Source organism: Hyalella azteca, unplaced genomic scaffold (assembly GCF_000764305.2).
Source record: "Hyalella azteca isolate HAZT.00-mixed unplaced genomic scaffold, Hazt_2.0.2 contig6336, whole genome shotgun sequence".
Taxonomy (NCBI): Eukaryota; Metazoa; Arthropoda; class Malacostraca; order Amphipoda; family Hyalellidae; genus Hyalella; species Hyalella azteca.
In genome coordinates this window covers 78,253-105,075 of record NW_025936499.1, presented here as the reverse complement: position 1 = coordinate 105,075, position 26,823 = coordinate 78,253, and the positions used below count along the sequence as shown (strand labels likewise).

The window sequence follows — 26,823 nt, the reverse complement described above, 5'->3', positions numbered from 1 at the left end:
CAAATCACATAATCATACATCTTACATGAGTACTGATCGAGCCAATCATTTTTTTCCTTGTATCTACAGGATTAAATTTACGTATTCTGTCAACTTAAAAAAAATTATAAATCAATACAAATAATCAATGTAAATCAATAATTTTGTCACTCTATTCTAAGCTCGTGATAATCTTGATTTTTTTGTGCTAGATTGCATGTCGAGATTGTTGGTGAAACACGCTGCGACTTCTACAAATCTTTCACGACGGAAATTAATGTGATTTAGATTTATTTAGTCCTGTGCCCTGAATTTTGAGGTGGTATGCTCGGAATAATTTCCATTTGTATATTTAAACACAATATCGATTGTTTGAATCCTCCTGCTACTCTCAACTTCAAAACTTAAAAAAACTTGTTTGCAGCGAGACTGATCCCCGCGTACAACTCTTACGATCAAAGCTTAAACAGATGTTAGCTACATGACTAATCCAACACTGCTACTCTTAACAGTAATGCTACAGAAGCTGTTTGCTACACAATTAATCCCCCACTGCTACTCTTAACAGGAATGCTACAGAAGCTGTTTGCTACACAATTAATCCCCCACTGCTACTCATAATAGGAATGCTACATAAGCTGTTTGCTACACAATTAATCCCCCACTGCTACTCTTAACAGGAATGCTACAGAAGCTGTTTGCTACACAACTAATCCCCCACTGCTACTCTTAATATCAGAACGTATGTCAGTAGAAATTCTCTCAAAGCTTCTCATGTTTGGTAAATTAGCGAGCGCATTCACGCGAAACGCGCATGCGCGCATAACAAATGAGCTCAAATCCATTAGGTATTTCTTGACCAGACTCATCGACCGTGACGGGTCTAAGTAAAATGAAATCAGTTTGCCGGATAAGAAATGAATATTAGTTATTTGTACATGACGCCAATTAAATCTATTTGAAATGTGCGTGTGGTCGAGTGGCTTCCATTTTAATATAAACTAGAAACTTAACATTTAAAGGTTTTTATTTAAATTACTTGCTGTTTGCCCCCTAATTACTAATATCGAGAATATCACGTATTCTAATGCTAGCATAAAAATATTTTGGCCTGATGTGTGGATTGATGCCGCGACGAGTCTCTATGTGGCCGCAGTGACACCATTTGAACTCCACCCGCACGCGCTCCTGATCATTGCAACATGTAGTTATTGATCGATTACTGATCAATTTATTTGCTATGTCAATTACAGTCTTGAATTTTATTTTCATAGTTATGCTTCAAGTCCAGAGTGATAGATCTGAATCCACATTATTGTTGACTATACTCAAGAATGCTCCAATTTTGAGTCAGATGAAAGAACATCGGGCCTTTAAATACGTGTACCCAAATGAGAAGTCTATATGTTCAGGTTGGACCTGGCTCAGGAGTTGACAAAACTATCATTTCAAGACCTGATTGCTTCTTTTCTATGCCTATCTGTGATAAGTGTAGAACAAATTTATGCAGGTTTTCACGAATTTGATAGCAACGTGCCTCAAGATCTTACCGAATCTGCTGGCAGCCTATTTTTATTTTAATTAGCAACTCTGTCGCTTATATACATACTTTTGTCTTGGCCATTCTCAACACATTATACGATTCTTAATCATCACACCTTGACCACCTTTACCAAATTAAAGTTTTCCATTCATTCCTGCGAATTATTTGGATGATTCCTAGATTGTCGTTTTAGCTTCTTATCTTCATGCGTTTCAACATCGTTAAACAAGGGACAAGCAGTGGAAGTGAGCTGAGAGTTTGCCGCAATATAATGCACAGAGTCCAGCGGGTTCTACCGACGCCAACTGTAAAGTTGGAGTCAAGGCAGAATGCAGAGCCTGCAGCCGACTATTATAGCGCTCGTAAAGCGCCCGAATTATTATTGTTCACATGGATGGGCAAGCGCTGGAAGATTATGTGAACCGCTGTTACTGAGAGCCGGAGCTTCACTAACGAAGTGCTTGAAATATCTTTGCCCCATTGCCTGGATAATTTGCTCATCATACATGTGTTCATTTTGGAAACTGGCTTTTATATCGCGCATTAATATTCATCAGAAACGTTTCTGTAGAAAGTATGCGCGGTGTTTTCTCCGTTTTTGTCGCCTGTATAAAGTGAAGTGTCAAAAAGAAAGGGATGGAAAGTTGATTTTCTTGGTGACAAACAAGTCGCGGCATTCTCTGGTTCCTTCTATTTTTTTCCTAAAAGTTTATTAAATTTCCGAGATAACATTTGCGTTATACCAGGAATCTCTCTAACATATATGTATTCTCGATTACTTGTATTTTAATTTTCGTTCAAAAATGTATCTTAATTATCAGCCGGAAAACACCTAAAACAGCCACATGTGCTAACTGCTGAGATATTTTAATTGTTAGCAAAACAATAGCAGATTTAAGAGAAAAACTGACTATTTTAACTTAGAAATTGTGGAACACTTGCATATTCCGCTTAACAACTCAGAAAGCATCGAACAACTCCCCCTGATTTGTCTTCATTAAATACGGCCTAATAGTGTTCATTGCGGAATATGAGTTTGAGATCAATCGCTTATTGGAGAAAAATAATTTTAACACAGTTTCATAATTCACTTAATCCTATTGGATGTTTCTGGGAACTATATAGTGACCAGCCATGGATAGGTCATCAGTTACATTTAATTGTCGTGTAGAAGGTTAGCATTATGAGCGAGTGAATCGATTCGAGATAAGATAAGAGACCTCAGGCATATCAGCTCAGAACTCACTCAGCTCACTGACATCTTGCTAGCAGCCGTGATCTTGTGACCCACGAAATGAGTTCTTTCTTACAGATCTGCGTGAATGTATCTATAAAAAAGATAGGTTTGGAGCCATGTCCTGAGCCTTTCTTTCGGAAATTGCGCCGCTAAGTCTCAGCGTCCGCTTCCTCGATGCATCATAAGTCTTCTACACCACCACTCCCTCACCACTCCCTCACCAAAACTCCCTCACCAACACTCACTTACTTCCACTCCTCGCTTCTTCTCCTCACTGTATTACCACTCCACTTTGTAACCAATGATCTCTGTCACCTCTCTAGTGCACACAACATCTCCTCAAATCACCTCTCAGATTCGGCACCACACCACTCCTCCACCTCATCACTCCTCCACCTCATCACTCCTCCACCTCATCACTCCTCCACCTCATCACTCCTCCACCTCATTTCCTCACCATACCACCCCTCATCGTCACCACTCCTCACCATACCACCCCTCATCGTCACCACTCCTCTCGTGGTCGCCCGCCACGTCTCGGCGCGACCATCTCAGGAATGGCGTTCAATGCTCGACTTAAGATCTCTTTTGCTGGGCGGTGTTTAGCAGCATGAAAGTTGCTGCTCCTAATGATGCGTTAATTAGACGCGACTATTGAGAATGTTTAATGTCTTGCCTCGTCGGAGAGCGGCGATGTTGTTACCAGGCATCTTGTGCTGCTCAGGGTGAAGGGCCCATCGCAATATTGCCTGCTGATCTATCATCGTTTAGAAATCTTCACAATTCTTCATAGGCTCTTCAATCTTCACAGTTCTTCATAGGCTTTTCAGTCTTCATAATTCTTCATAGGCTCTTCAATCTTCACAATTCTTCATAGGCTCTATTAAAAAAACATCAGGACATCAAATAGTTGATTAAATGATAAATAGTTCAAAAACTATTCGCGGCAAAATGATAACGAAAAACATTGGTTTTGTTACGATTTTATCCTAAGATGTGCCGAGAATTTCTTCGTAAGGGGGCAATACGATTTTGTTTTTGCTTATGAACTTGTCACATGCTCACTGCTACGTATATTGTTGTGGATTGCGTATCGGTATGAGAGAACCGACACATTTCTCTCTTTGCCTGCTATTTTAGGATTTAATAAGGGATCAAATTTCTGGTCTACAAAAGAAAAGTGCACAGAGTGAATTTTAACACTGGATTACCTATTTCCAAATTCTTACTTTCGTATTCTCTTTTATTTTAACTCAAGTACAGCAAATATTTATTCTTTTATTATAATTATATTTTTTTTGTTTTATAAATGTGTAGTATACATTTCTTTAAATTCTGACAATGGATTTCATATAATAATACCAAGAAGTCTCTTATTATTAATTCATTTTCAATAGATTTTCCGGTTAACATGGCGAATACGAGCGCCGTAGCCGGTCTTCTCGCCTAAGTATCCGTCTCGTCCGACAGTAAGTCATCAGATTCGCGCCAGTCTAATTAGTTGAACATGAATTAAACGTGTCCGGAACACGTCTGGACAGTGGCCCGCTCGCGTGTTCTTCTCTAATAATGGAGGCGCGACGGAGGCCCTGAGATGCTCGCCGTATGATGAAGTTCGCTCCGACGTACAAGAGGAGCGATGGTGCGCTACCTAAATAGTCGAGGAAAATTATCCATTGATATAGATGTTCTGTATTTTGAATATTACTTAGTATTTATCGAGGTAATCTAGCCGAATTTGTTTAAACTGATTATTATCGTTCTATATCCGTGCATTCACTTCATGCGATATTGTTGGTGACTTGTATATGGTTGTTTTAAAATTTTAATGTATCTGCGCCCAGAAGCATTGTTGGTAGCAATATGTATTAATCAGTAAATATTATTTCCTGATATATCCTGTAATGGGTTCGTATTTGCCCTAATTACGATTTTGCAATGATGAATACGGACTGCATACCTTAAGCTTTGTGCAACTAATTTCCCATTCATTTGCATGGCGTCAAATGAGAGAAAGGACTTTTCGGAACTATTGTAACCTGTGACATCTGGGTGAAAATACAGCCTTGTTTAGAAAGTATAATTATTGCAACTAATGAACAATTGAACCAGAAATAGTTGTGTTATAACTGAAGGACAGAAACTCATACTTTCATTGAAGTATGAGTTTCTGTGTGATTAATAAGTAATTTGTAAGTAATTTAAATTTTCAATTTTGTCAATTGCTCTGCACACGAATTAAAGTTACCTTAGCGCGCTCGGTTGAGTCTTTAAAATCTGCGTTTCACTTGATGAACTACGCTAAATTCATGTTCTTCTACCTAATTTGACTTGACGAGAGACTTGGGTATATAATGGAATAATGCAAGGAAATGATTAAAGTGACTATGAGGCAGCCATTTTGAGCTGAATAACTATGCACTGTACCATGCAGGCTCGTCCATATGGCCAAGCGAGGGCTCACTCTGACCCCTTGTTTTTGTTAGGCCGATTGTACGGCCCATATGGCCGGCCTCCTAATTGCTACAGCGTCCAGTGTTTGGCACTCGACTTAGACTGGCTGCACGAGGTGTGCGTTAAGAGACTTAAGCTCGTGTAAGTGGTCTTCAACTTAAAGCTCTCTCCATCATATTCACTGATAAATCACGGAGAGCTAAGATTACATTCTCCAGCCTGGTCGTCGCTAGGTACTCATTCTTCATGTTTCGTATAGCATCTCTACAACGGCTCTCACGATAGGCTACATCCACAACAGCATTCACAACAGCATATCAGAACGTTGTCTATTTCAACAATTGTGTTCGAATTTTACTTCTATTGTTTCATTGTCATTCCCAATTTCGGCTTTGAAACGTCTTGAAGGAATTATTGCACTTTTACACAAGTTAGTTTCTTAAAAAAGTCATGAAATGAATGGCCCCCTCAAGCAAAAATATCCGCCTCATCATCCACAGAATTTTGGAGAAATGCGCTGGGAAAAAAAGCGTGTTGGTCTAAAGTTTTCTCCCAAAAGTTCATGATTATTTACGAGTATATTATGTACTACATGCAGACCATACGTTCTCACACTTTTTTCCTAATTGCACACCAAGCATGCCAAGATTTATGAAGTCAGGAATTTATAGATTTTTGAAGACTTAACAGCTGTGATGCCATAAAAACTCTACTGTGGAGTGTGAATAAACCAACATTTAGAAGTTGAATAATTTTTTATACTTAATATTGTAATGTTTATTATTTTGTAAGTTTTTATTGATCAATACCAACATAATGTGCTATAATTCTTGTCTATATAATCAGACATGAAGCAATTGAGCATAGAATTTGAGGCAAGACCAACGGAAAAAGATTTAGTTCTACAACATTAATCTGCATTCTTAGTGCTGGCTACAACATTGGTCTGCATTCTTAGTGCTGGCTACAACATTAGTCTGCATTCTTAGTGCTGGCTACAACATTGGTCTGCCTCCTTAGTGCTGGCTACAACATTGGTCTGCCTCCTTAGTGCTGGCTACAAGATTGGTCTGCCTCCTTAGTGCTGGCTACAACATTGGTCTGCCTCCTTAGTGCTGGCTACAACATTGGTCTGCCTTCTTAGTGCTGGCTCTGTGGAAAAGCTTACTTCGTATAAATACATTTTTCTCTGCAAATATTGTAAGACAAAAATGATGCTAAACAAAAACTTTTCTGCTATTTTCACATTGTCGTCCCAATGAAAATTTCTTAGTGCGTTTGCGGGCTCGGTGGTTGCTGGACTATCTTGAACGTCTTCACTTCAATAACAATGACCATTGATAGCTTCTTTTTAGCTACTCTAACCTGATGCTTTTGTATTAACGATAAGGAGTATAAAAAAATTACTTGAATTTCATCCATTAGCTCTTCTCGAAATAGCAAATGCAATGGGATGAAAAAAAATAGTTTGGCATGCCTGGAATAGAAGCGAGCAGCACTCTATGCAAGGCTCGAAATCTCACGTCATTACAAAGTGGCAAACGTCATTTCAAGATGACGTTAAAGTCTGTGCCCGTCCGCGCACATTCACCGAGCCGACCAGTCTTTTGTGTGTGAGTTCGGCGTCTCATTTCCTCCAAAGGTTCGCTGCCTCCTGCTTGATCAGCACGAGGGTTTTTTGTGTCCAAAGTAACGTCGACTTATGAATGGCGCGGCCGCGGCGCCGGGGGGCATTGGCTGGGGCTAGGCTGGGGATGAGAGGCGGGGGCTGGGGCATATGGAGGGTGGTGGCTGGGGCTTGGAGGGCGGGTGCTGGGGCATGCAGCTGTATGGAGAGCGGGTGCTGGGACATGCAGCTGTATGGAGGGGATGTGCTGGGACATGCAGCTGTATGGAGAGCGGGTGCTGGGACATATGCAGCTGTATGGAGGGCGGGTGCTGGGACATGCAGCTGTATGGAGGGGAGGTGCTGGGGCATGCTGCCAATACTAGAGTCTATGTAGCGCCTTCATTTAGTTATGCACAAAAGCGAAAAAATCACTTCACGGTCAAGAATAATTGTTTTTATTAATTGCGAAAACTGCGTGAAATCTGGATGCGGATATATTCTACTGCTTAAAATAAATATTATAACGTATTGAATGATTAAATGAACATGTTCATGTTAACAAATGAATAATATGATAATGTTAACAAATTGGACAAGATAAACTGTTCACTTTTAATAATGCTGGAACATTTCATACAGTTTTTGTCAGGCTGTCACGGCTTATTGTCATTTGTTTGCTGATTCATTTTTTCTTTATTTTGAGCATAATTCTAGCGAAGTTTTTTTAAAGCGGTCTTCGTTTACGTTCATCTCAATAACATCTTGTATTGATGTGACATTTTACATGATGAATGCATCAATTCGCTACTGAAAATACAGCAGAATTTAATGGAAGCAAATTTCGCCTTGTACACGTATATACACTTTGCACATTCTCTAATTAGTTCGTGTTAACAAGGCAAACTTTTTAATCAGTAAATATTAATTTAGGAATCAAAATTTTCTTCGATGAGATGTATGTAGTGTCGAACGAAATAAAACTTTTTCATAGTAAAACATTCACTTTAAATCGCAATTTTCCTCAATGAAATGTCAAGTCGAACGAAGACGTTTAAGAGAATGTGAAGAACATGTCCACGGGAACATGAGGCGGTCTCTAGGAGCTCGACATGTCCCGTACATTATCAGAGGTGCAGAAATGAAGTCGGCTTCTACAAAGCAAGTTGAGCTGCCGTATGCAAATGAGCCCGCGCTCCTCGCCTGCACCCTGGGAAAGTGGAGGCGACAAGTGCATGTGCTGCAGCTCGTCTTGCTGACGTCTTTTAAACTTAAAATCGTTTTTTAAACTTGTCGGTTATATTCGAAATACTTTAATTTAAAGTTCTCGAGTTTTCACTTATGAAACTATGTTATTGTTTTACATTGGTTGGGTTTTTGATGTGATGTTCAATCATGATTCTAAAACAGGAAAATATTTATTCTAGCAATGGGAGATTTCTCAATGACATTAAACTGTAGTAAGTACATTTGTAGTCATCATTTGTTTCACTATTTAAGAATAAATTCGCGGCAGCTATAGTGAACTTTCACCACATTTAACCCGTCATTACAAAGAGTATATGGCGTCGCTGGAGTCGGACTGCCATTCCCACCAGCGTGTAGCACGATGCCCTTAAATTATAATAATTGACGCTGCTATCCACAACAGTATTGTATGGAATAGTTTGTATTAAAAGTTTGCACTATTTACGTTTTATACAAACAAAAATAACACTAAAGGACGTCATAAACGCCAAATGACATGTTCCTACACATTCATATGTTGTCCGTTTATATAAAAAAAAACAGTTTTAGGTTATGGTCATATCATTTATTTATATTCTTCTAAATAGATAATTTTTGATAAGTTCTCTACATCTTATGGTATGATGTTTACTAGGATATACGATGTTTGTCACTCATCGATGTAAATTAGCATATCTTTGTCTTTATAACCGCTGTAAATCGTACGTTAACGAGTTTGGAATGAATAGCTTCGAAGAGAGTTGGAAAGTGTGACTTCGAAGAGTGTTGGAAAAGTATCTTCGATTAGTTTAGGGAGAAGTTTCCACCAGTATTTAAGATTACTCAGGCTCAATTGAGCACAACTTCAGCTTCATCTCAAGCGAGAGTAATCACTTCCACAGCGATCGTTGCTTACGCGCCAGTGGGAAATGCAATACATTTTTTCGCTTCTGTTAATACGGAGAAGACTGAATCCAAAAACGATTACATATTTTATTTTTTATTGTTCAGAAATGACTCACAGCTATATGTTATACACTCATTGAAATTATTACTTTAATAGTGTGTTGTCGACTTGAACACAGATTTTTTTACTGGCATTTTCTATTAATTTTATCTAAACGTAAAAAACAGTGTTCAGGAGCATAAAATTAAGTTGTAAATAAAAAAGAAGCGTCCACGAGTAGAGAGTTTAACTGTTTGTTTACATTTGACTGACTTAGGATTTGTGGGCCGGCCGTCGCTCGCAACAGCGGCTACTTGTCGGTCTCATCACAGGAAAATTGCTAGCGTTTAAGCAAGAGCACATACAAGAGTCCTTCCATTAGTTGAGAGTGTAGCTTCATCAGCATACAGACGATCCCAAGCTTTGCCTACTCTCAATGCAAATGTCTTCATGTATTGAAGTTCATTGAAAACTCCTTGTAGGACTCATTCCTTGTGCTACACTTACCCGACGACTGCGTGCAATGTGACCATGTCCAGCATATCAATCGCACATTATGATTCTATTTCTGCATTCTTTATATGATCATTAGCCATTGAAACCACATAGGTGAAGTTTGACTGTTGCTTGTGTCATCCTTTCACATGCAGTGTCCGTTGTTTCCTCTGTTCTCCTGGCTTATTAGCCACGTCGGCTGAACTAAAAGAGAACCTTCTCCAATAATTTTCCTGCCGTCCTGAAAGTTTCGGAGTCAACCTATTCCCCGTGTTTAGCCGAATGCGTTGTTCAAAAGTTTCTCACGGCAAAATCTCGTCTTCGACATTTCATGTCGCCTCCTCATATACGCACTGGCGTTATTTCCTATCCATTGCACGCTCGTGTGTCATGAGTGGAAGAACTCATGCAAACTTTCACGTTCACTTATGAACGTGCGTTTAGAAGCTGCACGGGACCGTTCCTGAGTTAGGTTTAAATGGCGAGAGGATCATGAAATACCAATTTTGTCACACGTTGTGCTCCGCAGTCAGCGTGGGAGTTGCCTATATAAAGCACAATCTTACCTGTTCCTCGAAAATTAATAGTTAGCAGTGACAGTATTTCTTTGGCAATCTCAACCTTTCAAATCAGCTGAAAAGTCATGCAGCGCATGATTTGCACGACGTTTTTTCCGGGCATAAGTGCGTGACGCTGTTCACTTTCTCATTCTTTTAATTTCATGCCAAAGCCGTACAACGGTCATTACATTTGTTACACTTCTTATAACCTCCCGACCGTGGCACGGCACCAGAGCATTTCACTTCCTTATTCGAACACCAATTCAACACAGGATTGGACACCCCCCACATGAGGTAGTTTCAGATACTGACTGACCGATAAACTTAAGGAGCTTGTGAAGTTAAAATAATTTCAAGTATTGTGGCTTCGGATTCTCAGCGTTTGGTACTTTTCGTTTTCTCCTTCCATCGAATTCATGTTTTTTAAGAAGAAATGGTTGTTAAATTCATTCGTTTACTCAACAAAACACTTAACCGTTAGCACTCACGCCAAAAATATCATCAAATAATTTGTGTATTTATGTAAATTCATGGTCAAGCTATGATTTACATTTTAGTTGCGAAATTGAAGCCGCGAATGAAAACATTTTGATATCATCTCTGTTGGTTCAATATTTTTCTACTCGATATCGAAGGTTTCTTACAACCTCTGGGAAAAGAGGCTGCCAGAGACCAGATGAAAAGACTTTTAATCTGGTGGAAAAGTGAGCAATAATATTAACATATTTTTTTATATGTTAATGATAACGAAGATTAGATTTGTTATATGGGAGGAATTTAATGGGATATACTTTGTACTAATATATAGTTCATGTGTGGGTTTCTGTATGAGTTCAAGTCGTATTGTTGCATTTGTACAATGATGGAACATGACTTTTTCTTGCTCGCATGAACATTGAAGAAAAAGATGTTTTTCAACCTTTATCAAATCATAGTAAGTTATGCGCTGAACTTTTTTCACTTGGTTGTTGTGAATATTTTTCAGTAGGATAATAGAATAAAATCTGAATTAATTTTATTCTCTGATACCAATCAATTACATTTAATTAGGAACTAATATTTGTATTGTTACCTATTTTTCGAATATTATTCGAATGTTTCCTAGCAGTCAGGACATATGAGTTTGGACAGTGACAGATTCGTTCCCCTACTTTTCAGATTTATTTACTCTCACCTCAAGAATAACAAAGTTTTCTGCTCCAAAGCTTGCAGTTCGTAGTCAGGAGTTCCAGATTGTTTAATATAATATAATATTTCACTCCTTCTTCCCGTCGGCCATCAGAATATGGAACTCCCTGAGTGCAGACGTCGTGGCAGCTACATCGCTACCTGCTTTCCAGTCAGCTGTACAAGGCTGGCTGAGGGCGTACCATAACTAAAACCTTTCTATCGCCTGGTTCTCCAATGTACTTATTATTTTTTTTCCTAGGACGTTACACGTTCTCCAATGCCCTCATGTGCGTGCGCGCAACCGATGGTGGGGTTTTTCTCCAATTATGGAGTATCCACCGTACTATTATGAATGAATGAATATAAAAGACCCCAGACGAACAAACGGCGACCACCGTCCAGCATTAGCAAAAGAATACACAACTGAATCAATAGAGCTGGGCTCAGGCTATTGAGGCTAATAGTTCGTTACGAACTCAATGATGGCAGCTTTGAGAGGCCGTTCATTGCTGGAAGAGAAGCAATTACTGCTACGACAATCAGCGTAATGGTGTCATTGGCAGTGCTACCTTCGCTTGCCCCACACTCGCTCTCCGCTGCTTTTCTGACACAATGGTCATCCATTCGTCTCAATTTTCCGCCTGATTGCTCTTTTAATCAGTGCATTGCAAGAGCAGACCGATGTCTCCCCTTCTTGGGTCTGATGAAACCAACGTGGCAATCGTCACTCGGTTTTTTTCTGCGGGTGTTGATGCTTTCGTTGAATGATGTTGCATATTGAATTGAATGCACTTCGTTTCAAAGACACTGTTTATGACGCTTATGAGCTTGAAATTCATTTCTTTCTGTGGTGACGAGGAGTTTCCGATATTATTTATTATTAGTATGATTATTATTTTGTTTGCACTTCTAAGATAAGGAAATTCCAGCGGGTAAAGCAAAAATTTTAGCATGTATATTATCAAAATTTATAGAGAATTGCAATAAAACTCTTAATTATACCCACAATTCTACTTAACTCTCGGTACGTGTTCATTTGTCGACATGAGGATTGAGTAATATGAGTTATCAGTTGTAAAGTAACCACATATATACACAGTAGTTCCGTTCCTGTGAGATCATTTTGCGTTCATGCACAAATAACAATATAAATGGCCTGCGCATGCAGACCCTCATCAGACAGTCATTTGTTTCATGCATAATTTCATTAATAAGAGAACAGCATGTGGCAAGGCACAAGTCTCCAGGCCTACTCTCATCTCAATGAGTCTGCGTAGGTTTTTCGAAATTCATTTGATTTTTATTTATACAAAAAAATCTTCAGTAACGATGTTATCGTTAGATATTTTTATTTCGTCACGTGATAATTCGGATTTAAAATATGGAAATTAATACAAACAGAACAGCAAATGCATTAAGTCATTTATTTTGACTGAAAATCCACTCGATAAAAATACAAATCTGGAATATGTTTAATAGCGTTGACCATGGCTCAAACATCAGGAAGAAGTGATATAAGTATATCAAAGAATCTCGAGAAAAAGAATTTAAATACCGTGTCAGTTGATCAGCCCCGAGCGATAGGTGGATATAGAATATATACGTTCATTAGACGCTTCTAATGTCACCTTAACAATAAATCCCTAGCTACATATAAGAGGTAAACACTGCGACGATATTATGGAAGGATATATGGTCTCGAATGCATTACGGAGGCAGTCTGGTAGGAGTTCTGCGGCAAGTGATGCGAGCAACTGACATGACCTCAAAGGGCATGACATAAAAGGAGAATGTTCCTTATTTGACCTCGGAGAACCAGATGTAAAATGTAATAGTATTATCAAACTGAGCTGGCTTTTTGCGCTAAGATCAACGCTCCTAAAAAGCGTTAAGAAATCGAATACAATTGAGCTTACTAGCACCAAGAATGTTGACAAAATAGAAATAAGGGTTGCTCCATCTATTGGTGAACCGCGAGCTTTTAGCAGCTAAGGCTTGTGCAAGACTTTCTTGTGCTTGTTACCTCCTACTCGAATTATTCAATTCTGTAACAGTCTAAACTAGTTCATTATAGCATCTGCCCCGTGTTAATGGTCGGTCGCTTAATATCCGAATCATTTTTCTTTTCTATTTAATCTCATTTATACGTTACAATTCTCTGATCTCAGTACTACGATGGTATCTATAAAGAATGCAGACAATGACAAGAAATTTCAAAATCAAATATAAATTCTTGCCTAAGCTCACATAAGCTTTCCGTTTATGAAGGACATTATCCATTCATGGAGAAATCGAAAGATATACAAACTGATCAAAAATATTAATACGTGCAAATCATGGATAAAAATCCATATTAAAATCGAGATTTTAAGCTACAAATTAAAATACAACAATTTACTTTAATGCCAGAAGCCTACGTCGGTCGCTGACGCCGAGAACTGAATGTACCAAAGAAATATGTTGCCAAAAAAATGCCAGGAAAAACGCACTTCAAACAGCGGGAGTTTGGATCGATCAATCTGGAGCGCGTCAACTGTCACAAAAATCTTGAGCCGCCCGCGCCTGCAATTTGCTCTGAAATTCGCTCGCGTTAATGATGCATGAAAGTTTAATTCTTATATCAGTCATGGTTTTACCATTGACTTAATAAATAAAATCTCAGTCATGCATTGAGAGGAATTTCTTTCATTCAAATCACAGCCTTTGCGTTGACAGGCTTAATTTCACTGAATGTTTTGCCTCATTTTTAAGCTCAGAAGAGTGCCACTGAATCATCCGTATAATATCAATATTAATAACCCTTATCTATATATATGAAATTGATCTGCATGATAGGATATTCGTATTAAAAGCGTGAAAAACTTGTTAGGACGCAGTTCCTACTTCGGTTTCGCTAGAAGTCCTCTATTTGTTTATACTTCGAAGTACGCTCATGGAGGATAAAAATTCTCTCGCCTGACGTATCACACGGGCAAAATAGTTCAATATAAAAAGTCAGAACTGCATTGCTAAGCAGGAGATTTTCCGTTGAAAACAGTCGCGAATGCTGGCCACATTAAGTCTATACGCATATAACAATGCATGGTGTTATATCCAAAAAGTCATGAAAAATATTGCATCGATTCGAAAGTGGTTTTGAGCATAACAAATGAAAATTCAGAGGCAACATCAATGTGTTACACTGAATGGTTCAGCTTCTGTTGTTTTCGAATATCTTAGTAATATTGCGTTATGTAACATTATGTTTTGTATATCTAATGGTAGATTCCCGCAATCAAATTGTCAGAATATATTACTCGAGTTTTAATTATACTGATTAATTTTGGTCTGCCGTGATGTTTTTTGCATCCCCTAATGAGTGAGGCAATTGGACTGACAAGTTGAAATATCATATATTCTCTGAGTTTTAAGTATGAATTATTTATTTGGTTCAACTATGAATATTTCTCTAGAAAAACTGACTGCAAAGGCATAGACACTACCTTATAACAAAAAATGCTTACACAAGATGGAATTTAGCCTAATCGATGTAATTCTAATTATTACCAAACTATACCTATGGATACTATGCAAGATATATATACCATTCATATTTTCTTAAGCACTTTTCGCAGTCTGCAGAACTTCACAGCGAGAGAACTGCAGGTCATATTAACATCCTGGCTCGTGTACGCTTAAGGCGCATGTTCCGAGCTCACTCTGCGGTGGCCAGTCGTGCGTAAAAGGTTGCAATTGACTTCTTCTTCGTTTTAGAATGTCCACTGCTGACTGATGTTGACGACCAATATCTTGTAATTTTTAGAAAAAAAACATGATCGCGTCCGTAATTCAAAGGCATCCAGAGTGTTCAATATTTTAACCAAAGAAAATAGTAATTTGCTAGGTGTAGGTCTTGAAAATCATTCAAATCAGCTTCTTCGTTATCAAATGCCTTACAAAAAAAGTTCCAATACAAATGCCAGGCTTTATTTTTAATTAAATTACTGTACCACCATCATACATTCGTGTACCTTCATATTATTTTCATGATTAATATTTGTATTGCCTTAGTTTAAAACTGATTTAACAATCTGACTATAGGATTAATGATCCGGTTCTATCATACAGAAATCTTTTTAATTAACGTTATTAATGAAACTATTAAATGCGTTTGCAGCAAGTTCGTCTAAGTCATTACCACAGCATAGTGATAATTTTTTAACAAACGAATAAACCTGCGCTTGAAAGAGTTAATCCAGACCGATATAAGGTTAATCGAGTTCATTTGCACGCGGCAGGTCAGGTTGTATAGAGTGGGTGTGTCTTGTACACGGCCTGCTCGCACCCTACGGAGAGGCCCTCGACGCACTAACATTATCTGTTGAAAGTGAGCGTAGCTTTCTTCTTATTCGGCGTGAAATTGCAGCACGATCGAACCCTACAAGTTGATAAGGCACCGTGCAATGCTCGCGAAAAAGAATTGTTAAATGCCATGTTTTCTGGTGATTGAGGGGGCGTGGTCCTTTTGAGAAGTGGAATTAAATATAGTTCATTTGCATAGGAGCAACGAAAACTTTTGTTAAAATCAATTTAGTTAACATCAAATATGCATATTTCATGTGATATTACACAGAAAATTATATAGGGCCAAAGAGCAATGGTTGATAAGGGATTGCAGAAAAAAATTCAAATCATTTACGTAAAACTTAATGATTTCAGAGCCAAACAGCTATCGAGAATTAAATAAATTTTTCGTTTCCAAAATTTGGGGTACATAAACTTATTCATTAGATATTTTTAGAAGTAGCTACTATCTGTACTTTTATCTAGCTACTTGACTTTACACTGTCGTATGGAGTAATTATATGTACGTAATTATATTATATTATATATATATATATTAAGTAATTATATGGTAAGGTTCTACATGCAAAAACTACAACGTTTAGCATCGGATTTGCAATGAGAAACGCTTCTGAGACAGCATCGTGGTAATATGAAACATGTGTGAGTAGAATTTCACAATCAGCGGATTATGTTACAGGGCTCGCGATGTGAGATTTTCTCGCGGTATTGAATAGCTAATGACGGCGGTCTGGTCTAATTAATCAGCTCGCTGAACCATCAGCATCCGAATAATTTCCCACGCTCCGTCAACATTCCGTTGAATGGACAATCTGAATACTATATTACTAGTCGGCGCGATCCACAGGGCTGAAGACCATACTTGGTAATGCATGATAAGACAGAAGAATATAGTGGTCAGAGTGTCTGATTGTGTGTGTTTATCTTCTGTTTTACTCTCAGAAGGTTTCATGTGCTGAAGTTGAGCATGTGGGGCATATGCGTGTCAGCGTGTGCATTGCATTACGCAAGCTACCGCGTACTCAAGAGAGGGTTACGAGTTGACCTTGTTTTGGAATGTTATAAGCAAGATTTGCTCCCTCAGCACCCATGCCTTAAATAGACAAGTAACTCTGATGCCGGAGCTTGACCTCTTAACAAATGCATCGTGGAAAATTGTCTTCTCGAAGCATACAACACGGGAGGCTGATGGACTTATTAAAGCGGGATGTCATGCATAATGGAGTCCATCGCGATGGCGACATTGTTAGACGCTACCGAATGTATTTATCATTGATGGAAGAATCAAGTTTAAAAGCGTCACAAATATAATCTTATTACAAAAAAATTCTATCATATTTTTCCTGAGCTATTTTCTACCCATAAGGAATAACAAAATAGGACGTCGCCGGTCATTTTAGCCGGTACTCTACCAAGCCTAGCTTGTTCCTTTCGCAAAGCATCATATAGATTTAAATAAAGTATAGACAGGCTAAACTGAATCCAAATAAGATTAGGAACTCTCTCTATTACACAATTTTAATTTTCAGACGTTGAAGTATTTATGTAATGCCTGCTTGGCGGTGGCTTGGCAAATTTGAGGTTCAGCCGCCCTCTGAATTTTGTTACTTTTGTGTTCCGTTTTCTGCATCCGCTATTAAAAAATTTGGAACCCGTTACGTATCAAACCGAAATTTCAAATAATTCAGCCTAGTAGGAATACCACGGCTGAACAATTGGAAGTTCAAGCAGGTGTCGTGTTCAAGATCCCCGAATGCCGAGAAAAAGTCGTTTTCACTTTGATCAATGAATTAGATTGTGTGGCTCAGCACGCTGCCGCTGCGTATACTGTAGATTATTCCATCCTTGAGGCGATGGACCACCAAGATAGCAGCGTCTACTACCCAGGCTTCTAAAATAAGAGCCTCTGACTGGCATGCTGAAAGTGAGAGGCTCACTAGAAATTAGGCTTTGAATGTTATGATGTTAGAGGTCATGCTAGCCTCAGGCATTGACCGTCTCGCAGCGAGGGTTTGCTTTGCGGCCTGAACGATGCATAGGCTGGGACATGACGGGCAATGTCACTTGTAACATACAGAGTGCGAGGAGCTTTCGAATTATTTTATCTAGAAAGCCTTATTTACATTTGAAGTTTACTTCTAACTCAGCTGCTATTCAAGATTCCTCCATTATTGTCCATTATTCACGGCTTTGAATGTACTGCCTTAGAAATGATTTCTCCATTCAAATTAGAATGAGTAAAAGCTTGAGTAAACGCGTGTTTACTCAAGAAACCATTATGGTCGATCAATGCGGGCAAGTAAAAGAGTCAACACCGATGTCAGCGCTGTTTGTTTCTTTTCAGAAGTTTTATCCTCTGCCACAAAGGTTTCTTAGTGACGAACCCAGCCTTTGGCATCACAGAATTTTTTTTTTTACCGAAATAAAACTTGTGGTCGTGACGAAGACCTTGAGCTGAGGCTTGCATTTATGCAAGTCACGATGAATGAAGTTTCCGCAAATCTCTTCTCGCAATAGTCATTCGAGAAGCTTTTAGACGTAGCGTTGAATGAAGCTTCTGGTGTGGTTATTCGAGAAGCTTTTAGACGTGGCGTTAAAGAAGCTTCTCGTAGTCGTCATTTGAGAAGATGATAGACGTAACATTTGGTGAAACCTCGTAGACTCGTGTATTATGCACCTGAAAGTTCGTCTTCATTTCTAAGCGAGCTGAAAATTTTCTCAATCATTAATCGATTTCTCGATCACGAAAGATTTTAATTTGGCGGCCGTTTCAAATCCGTTAAAAAATCTGCGCTAATACAGATACTCATTAATTAATGTGTTCATGGTAATCAATTCACCGATTTAAATTTTCTTTAAAACACACTTCTAGAGTAAGCTCGAGGTCATGTCTTCCATGACTGCTCCTACGTGTCTTGCCTTTCTATCTAAAACATTTTTTACTAAGCATCGGCCACCCTAAACAAGACGTTAGAGAGTGAACCTATTTTTAATTTCAATACCTATATCTATTGTTTCAGAGTGCAATCATGAACGTATGCATGGAAGTTCAATTTTAAACTTTCTCAGCACCATAAATTTTAATAATACGTCTTTGTTAAGTTAATATTTTTAGCTCTTTATAACAGGTGTCCATAATTATACTGAACAGTTATTTTCTGGCAGAGATTTTACATTATTTGTATCTAAATTGATCTTCCTAATATCTCACCTTGAAACTGGATTTCTACAATCATGGAAATCCTTCTTTTTAGGACGTTTCGAAAAGATCGAGCGACTGCCGTTAATGATGGCAGGATGTGTGGTTGAGTAATCCTACTGACCTATTGAGTCGGACCTTCAGGATGACATTTTAGGTCAACAACGTTTGTGCTATTCGTTATGTGATTATTGCTATTCGATTATTATTTGTGCTATTCGTTATGCATGCACACTTGCTAGGCTGAAATTTCAAAATCAGGGACGAATGTCAGAAATATAATGCTAATATATGTAAATACACTTTTCTGCACCTATTACAGTATACCCAACAGAAATGTGCACCATATTTGAATTTCAAGTGACGCAGGGGCTGGACCAAAAAACCCATATTTGGACTAATTTAGCGTGAAAACTCCATGCATAATAGAATGCTTCATGCAGGATGTTTCAAAAAGTTAGATCTAACATAAAAAAGACGTGAAATCGAAAAGAAATTTTGTTGTTTGAGTCAGTATTTATCTATTTAAATAGGTAAATTTGCCTATTTTTTTTATTCCATGCAGAAGAAATACGAGAATATCTTATCTATCGTTCTCGTGTTTACAAAAATAAATTATGCGTTGTTTCAGGACTAATTTTCTTCGGGTAAGGATTCCATGGCCAACATGCACAATGAGCAGCTGCGTGTACATAGATTATATTTATGCACATATTTAATATTAACTCAAATACGATGACCAAGGAAGCGTAAACTGACCTCCCCTCCATAAAAATCTAGTCTTCTCTTTGTTGCACACGTCTAAAGGTTTTCCTTGCATCACTCAAACACATCATTGATATTAGTTGACGAAGAAATCAAAATGAAGGTTTGAATGAGAGTGAAAGGTGACTGCCGGCATAAGTTCGCTGTCGGAATATCTTATTCTACAAACTACAATAAAACCTGAACAAAGACAGATAATTTAGAAGAATGACCTTTAATTCTTGTATCGAGTCAGTTTGACTTCAGTGACCGGGATGGGGAAGCGAGCTCTACCAATCCTTATAATCCGTCATGTAAACCTATTTTAGCTTCTTTAATTTCACCCCAAAGACTCATACGCAAAAAGAACCCTTAAATTAAATTTTTAGAATGTGTAAAGTAAGATTATCATCATTTTCAGCAAATTAGTTGCATCTAACTCGAATCGTTCAGTGCATAATAGCTTAAAATATTTAGATTAATATAGCACTCATCCAGGAAAGACAAACCGGTTGAAATTTTTGTGTGCCAAACTCAAACTTGAAACTGAGCATAGGACCAGTACAGTCAGAAACGCATTCTGTTCGCATGTAAAATGTTGGGAATAAGAATAAGCACTTTTCAGGCATGAGACCGCTCCTCACATTCATTATTATGGTCTTCACTGAAATCTGTTTTCATTGAGACTCCAGGAGGCACCAGGGCCGTAGCTCCCCGGTCAGCGCAGCGCGGCAGGCCCCAGTCAGCTCAGCGAGGCAGGCCCCAGTCAGCTCAGCGCGGCAAGCCCCAGTCAGCTCAATGCGGCAGGCCCCAGTCAGCTCAGCGCGGCAGGCCCCAGTCAGCTCAGCGTATTATAGGATGGCTGAGGCCACAAGGCTGATCGCTCAGAAAGCAAGTCTCTATAGAAGAGATGGTGAAAAATAATATTCAAATGTTCACGCGTGGATCGATAAATTTTTGTCCCGGCAAGAATTTATAGGCCAATAATTCACTGGGAAACGGCCCGGGATCCCTCAAATAATCAAGAAAGTAATAATAAAATGTTTTAAGGATTTGTAGCAACATCGGCGTTCATTTTTTAAGAGTGACACAACATGGCGGTTTCATCACCTCCAAAATACCAACCTTAATCATTATTATTGAGCTTTGTGCACAGTTGAGACAATTTTAATCGTTGCAAATCATTTTGATGTAGCCATTAATTTATTACCAACTGATTTACGTAGTGAAACTGAAGGATTTAAACAGGTAGAAAGAGTGGAGGCGTAGGCAGGCATTTCTTGGTGAATGTCCAAAAAAATTCATCCTGCAATGTGTTCCTAGAGCCCACGCGCACTCTCTGCGCCCACCTGCAGTGTAGAGCTTGGTCAGTCCAGCGTCAGTCGAGTGGCTGCCGAGTTAGTCGAGTAGCAGTCGAGAGTCATTTGAGCGTGAGCTGAGCGTTAGTATAAAGCGTCTGTCGAGCATCAGCTGAGCGTTAGTAAGCTTCTGTCGAAAGTAAGCTGAGCGATAGTCAAGCCTTTATCGAGCGGCAAACGCGCGTTTGTCGAGCGGCAAAAGCGCGTGCAAAAGCGCGTTAGTCGAGCGGCAACGGCGCGTTAGTCGAGCGGAAAATGCGCGTTAGTCGAGCGTCAGTCAAACATCAGCTCAGCATCTGTCGAGTCGTGTCGAACAAACATCAGCTGAGAATCTGTCGGGCTGTGTCGAGCGTTCTCTTCAACTCCAAGAAGTGCCATTAAGAGCGACTAGCCTCTGTAGTCAAACGCCTCGGCGCGACTCTGATGGATGCTCTCGCTCGCGTTAAAACAAAGCCAAGTATAACTTCGCTCAACTGGGACTGAATAAAATGTTGAAAAGCTTTATGTTTCATACAAAATGGTAAAAAAATACGCATAAAAGTGCATACCGATATATTTAATATAAGGTTTGCTTAAGACCAGATAGTTGGACTTATCGAAAATTTAGTTGTAGATTATCTCTAGTCATTTGGGTTTATTCAGAAGCCGATTAGAAAGTTTTCAAAAAATATTTTTATTGGGACGAAGTTTCTTACGAACATAATTCATTATCAGGCAAAATGAAAAATTTTCAATACATACAATTGAGCTCTTGATATGATCTACAGTATTAATTCAACTTCAATTTGGTTCTTAGCCGTATTGCATATGAAAGTCAGACTACAATTCAGTCCAAGGTTCAAAAGTTCCTTTTGTTCCTTGCTAAAAATTGAACTCATGATCTTTGCGCTTATTCTTCGTGAGATCCAAATTCCTCAAGACTAAGAAATAATTTTATTCGAATTTTGGTTCTGTAGCTGCGCAGCTCGCGAGTCGGTTGTTGACTAGGTAGTGTTCCGCTGGTTACTACCAGAGTGCGCTGCACCTGCTCACGTCTATCGGGTATCGGTCAGCGTTTGGATTTTGTGGAGTAGTTGGCTCGGATTAGTCCATGTCGTATTGCAATCTTTACTAGAGAGTCCGTATTTCAATAAGTTCCGAATTATTTAATTTTTTGTACATGGCGCTTAAATTACTGCCAGATTGTCCTTGGACTACATTTTGTTGCTGGTGCGCATGGTGGTTTCTTAGGAAATCCTTGGGCATTTAGCCCCAGTCACCTGGTGGTGGTGGTGGATGATTGAACCGTAATTCAAGTTAGCCACCTTGCTTCTGGCGGCGTAAAAGGTAAGTTGAAGGTGGAACTAATGAACATTCTCATTGTAGTGTAATACCGAATGGGCGAAGAACCTGCCTTTACCAAGTAATTCTAAATTCTATCGGAAATGGGTAAAGGCGCTTGAGGAGAAAAAATCCTTGGCTAATAGCCTAATACTCGCGAGAAAATAGATTCCACGTAATTTTGAGGGGAACTGCCGCTCAATGCCATAGTCTCGCATAGTTCCGGCTGGTGGATGTTGGGTCACTTGGGTGAACTTGCAAGCTAACTTCGGACGGCGGCTTCCGTGATGTATAGGGAAATTATTTGGTATAGGTAGGTTTTCGTTCTGGCACCTTAGCGCTGTTTAGGGTTTGAAGCGAGATTTTCCTGTTGGGTTCTATTAATAGGGTAGGTTTTGAGGAATTCTCTATATATAGGTTTTAAAGCTCGCTGTTCAGAGTTAGTGAATGTCCCTGAACGCTACAAACGAACATAGTATGCGCCTTTAGTTCGTAGAACGAGCGTTGAACGACTGTATATCTGCTAGTGACTAGAACCTCACTAATGGTCACCAAACAATCGATGTAAATAACCGTTGACACAAATTTACAAGGATTATATCGAAACTGAGCTACCGACAAACATTGCGCCAAACAAGAATGTCGCGAGTATCTACCAAGAAAATGAAATGGCACAACTTGTAAACTTGTAAGTCAGGTTACGTATCGAGTATGCAAATCACTACGGTGCCACTGTTGCATGCGAATAAGTTATGTGGTTGCAGGTGATTGCTTCATTGCGGTTTGAGGCAAGAGTTCCTATGATATGGTCTATGTGGATTTCGCAAGCGCCGCAGCCCTGTGGCTGCAGATGACCGATGGATATTACAAAGGAAGTTGACGCAATGCAGGAACGCTTGGGGCTTCACTGGAATTCTCACTTCAGCTCATTTATAACTTATGGCACCTCGCCGAGCATACACGTTCGCGCGATCGCGCTTCTTCTCAGTAATTGTAGGAAACTATTACCAAGCAAATAAGATTAGAACTATCGCAAAAATGAAGACTATAAGTGTAACTTAATCTGGCTCCATTTTACTTCTTCTAATTGTTCAGTATTCAAATATTAGTTTCGGTCAGTTCTAACATTTTGATAAAATATGGAAAGTTGCGAAATTTTTTCCTTTTAATGTAAGAGTCCCGACTCCCAAAACACTGACAAAATTATGAGTTCATATGTACGTTGTGCTTGTACACACACGTGCATTTTGAAATAGGCAGTATTTACTAACTTAACTACGCTGAAGATGTTGTGGAAATAAAATTGGTCTCAATGTGACCAGCCGCTCAAATGCGACTTAATCGATTGATATAGATGCTGTGCATGACCTTCGTCGTTGAGACTTTCATGCTAATGAAATCTTGCTTATTTATACATGGGCGCATCGCAAATTTTTGCTACTCGGACTAAATATCATTGAGGAGTGGGTGGCATTCCCCCACGGGCCCCACTACGTGAACCGGTAATGAACCAATCTTTCCTTAAATAGAACATTGTTCTCCGTAACCTCCTATTGGTGCCCTCAATTTCTTTGACAATCACATCGTAGGTGTTATTTGCTTCGCAAATGCAGACTTCTTACCATAAATCAATTTAATACCTGTGTCCTCTCCGCTCTTATTTGTTCTACCGTCATCCTCTCAGATGTGCATCGTTGCTGACATTGCTCCTGATAGTCTAATATATCAGACAAGCATACATCCTGAAAATCAAAAACTACCGTGTACATTATACATCGTAAGACTCTTAAAGCCGGATGAAAATTTGGCGTAAGGTGAAATTAAATATTAAAACTTTTGGCTTCTCCGGTTTTTCAATTATTCGGTCTAGAAAGTTTGTCGTGTCACAAGCATAATACACGTCCATGGTGAAAGCTACGAGGTTGAGTAAATTCAAGTTCTCAACAATGAAACGGACGAGTATTTACGACTGATGTATCAATAATTGTCTTTTCATCTCGGTGCATTTGTCAATTCTTGGTGTAGCGCAATAATTTATCAACTTGATAGATAATTTAATTTTATCAATAATTTATCTGGGTGCAGCGTAATCAAGGTTTGCGTCCAGTTTGAAACACAAATTTGTTCCTGGAAGAAAATTTTTAGTATGTACCCGGCCGATAGCAACATCTGTTTTAAGCTATAGTTGAGAGATTAATGGAAGAAATCTCGTTGACGCTGAAGTAGCCCATACGCAACATTGTCGAAAGTTGTGGAAAACGGATTCTGTGCGTTTCATAGCTTTATTTCTATGCACCGGCTGTGGCTGCAGAATTCTTTTTCACTCGTGTACCGGCTGTTACTGCAGGTACGTGGACGTTTGCTGCTTTGCTCCGTTTGCAGTTTATGCCGGTGTTAAAATTTGATAACCTCGTGTTAAAAAGTACGTCACAGATCTTTATAAGCGTGTTCTTTTGACTAAGAGGACTACTCTTTGAGGATCTTTAGACGTTGAATTCTGTGCACATGAATCTGACTGTAGCAACCGTTATACTGTTCCGAAACCAATCGGTCAGCTTGGCTTGATGGGCCATCCTATACGATCGTCCATTGGTTTATCAATATTGTGCACGATGTGCATCTGCGAACATCGGGATGACGTCACGCAATCTTTATTCTAGGGTCGCTGAGCATAAGGGCAGGAGTTGTAAGACCGGACAGTTCAAGTTGCTATCGCGCCTCCCGCATTCGGCTTTGCGCACTCGCGCCGAGCAGTGTGATGTCCCTGTTTCTGACAGTGACTTTAGAGTGTTAGCTTCCACCTCTGGCACTTCAGGCCTGAGTTGGCCACGACTTCCATAGCAACACACAGGGTCCGGCCGCCGTTCCACAACAAGGGGAACGAGCGAGTATTTTAGAATCCTTGTACATTTTTAAATGTATACCCAGTTTGAATTCAGCTTTTAGCTCCTATCTGCTTGAAATTGTGAATAGATAGGTTTTTTGTGCTCTGTCTATTATTTGTAAATTTATATTTTTATTTCGGTTCTGTGACTTTCAATTGTATTGATTTGTGGTTCTAAATATGAATTCAAGATTTTACGAACTGACGATGGAGCTGGACTCTGAAACGTTTTCTATAAAGTTATGAATTTTTATGGAATTTTCTTTGCTCTCAAGAGTTTTATCTCCCACCAGATGGAATGAAATCTGAGGCTCCTTTTACATAATGCAGTTTTTATATCGCTGGGCCTTGGATTGTGAAAGGCGTCTCGTCGACGACAAGGAATGCCCCTACGAAAAAGATTTCGTAGAATTCTTTTCACATTCTTCTATTCACATGTAGGTGCTCTCGAGCAATTCATATAGACACTCGGTACCGTTTCCTTCATTAAGGCTTCCGGAGATTCATCGCTGTACGAGGTTTCTGCCTTCGAAGTGACAAAAAGGCATTAATTTCATAGGAGCGGCTAACCAGGAATCCCGATTGGATTTCGGTGCCATCGAGAAAAAAGTAACCGGTGTTCGATGAAAATGGGTGTTTAATCCTCCCCTTGCTGCTCATTTTGGAGGAGTATAGGAAAGAAAAATCTGGAACTACGCAAAGCCCTTGTTTTCTCTCCACGAAGTAGGCTAGCAAACGCTCCAGAGACGAGATGAGCACTTTCCCACAGGCGGCGGCGGCGCTGTCGTCAATGGTTCCCCGTTATGGGAGGTGTGTGACGACTGACGACCCAAATGATCCACAACCTCTTCCGCCGTTCATGCTCTTTACAATGAAAGGACAGGATGAGGGCTAAAGCTGCTACACAGAGGGCGAACTCCTGGCGCACGGCACTCTGAGATGGAAGGGTCCCGTTTTTGGCGGACCAATTTCGGAGAAGATGGCGGCTCGTCTTTGGCAGCTGGCGACGTCGTTCCTTTGAAAAAAAATTAGATCAGTACTCACTTCAGTGAGTGACAGAGAGCGCATTTTCTCGTCCGTCCGTCCGTGAACGGACGGACGGTGGTGGTGAAGTCATGGACGGACGGACATGACGAGCTCAATAGCTCCTTTTTTTTTTAGAAAATACGCTAAAAGAGCGCAAGCAGGTTAACGTGGCCCACCACCGTGGTTGATTCAGCACAGCTCGGACGTCTTGGTGCGGTCCGTTAATGTTCGATCCTGTCGAGGGGCTGATTCCAGCTATGCTGACCATCGATTGTACGAGAGGCTCGTTGGTAATCTTGTCTTACTTTTAAGAAAGCAATGATTTTATTGATAAAAGATTTAACGATTTTGGCAGGGGGTGGTCCGTGAAGGGGGGGGGGGTTCCGTGTGAAAAACGAAATTGCTCCTAAAAGAGAAATTTTATGCACTCAGTTGATGGCAACATCCGTTTCAAGCTGTTGACACGAGATTTATGAAATAAATCTCGTTAACGATGAATTAGCCACGACGCAAGATTGTCGTAAGTCTTAGAAGACTGATTCTGTGTGTTTTGTAACTTAGTGCATTTTTTAAACCATCATGTTCGTAAATATTGAAAGGTCTGTGAATTTTAGCGATATTAGGATTGACTCTTGTATTTTGGTTCCTTGCAGTTTTTGCAATATATATCTCAAATATTGGCGGCTCTTACTCCAGCTACAGGAGACGAGTTAATTCCTCAAAGTAGGCGG

At 39.5% G+C, this 26,823-nt stretch overlaps 1 protein-coding gene across 2 annotated transcripts in view; it reads left to right on the top strand.

Annotated features, from left to right (window-relative positions):
- LOC108673486 (angiopoietin-4) overlaps positions 1–26,823 on the top strand; it is an 88,088-nt gene that overhangs the window by 28,353 nt on the left and 32,912 nt on the right. The window contains exon 1 of one of the 2 annotated variants that reach the window (XM_018161327.2): positions 22,130–22,188. The exons of the other annotated variant lie outside the window; for it this stretch is intronic. The gene's annotated coding sequence lies outside the window, so the exon portion shown is untranslated. Of the gene's footprint in view, positions 1–22,129; positions 22,189–26,823 lie in introns of those variants that run through there. 2 annotated transcript variants of the gene reach the window in all.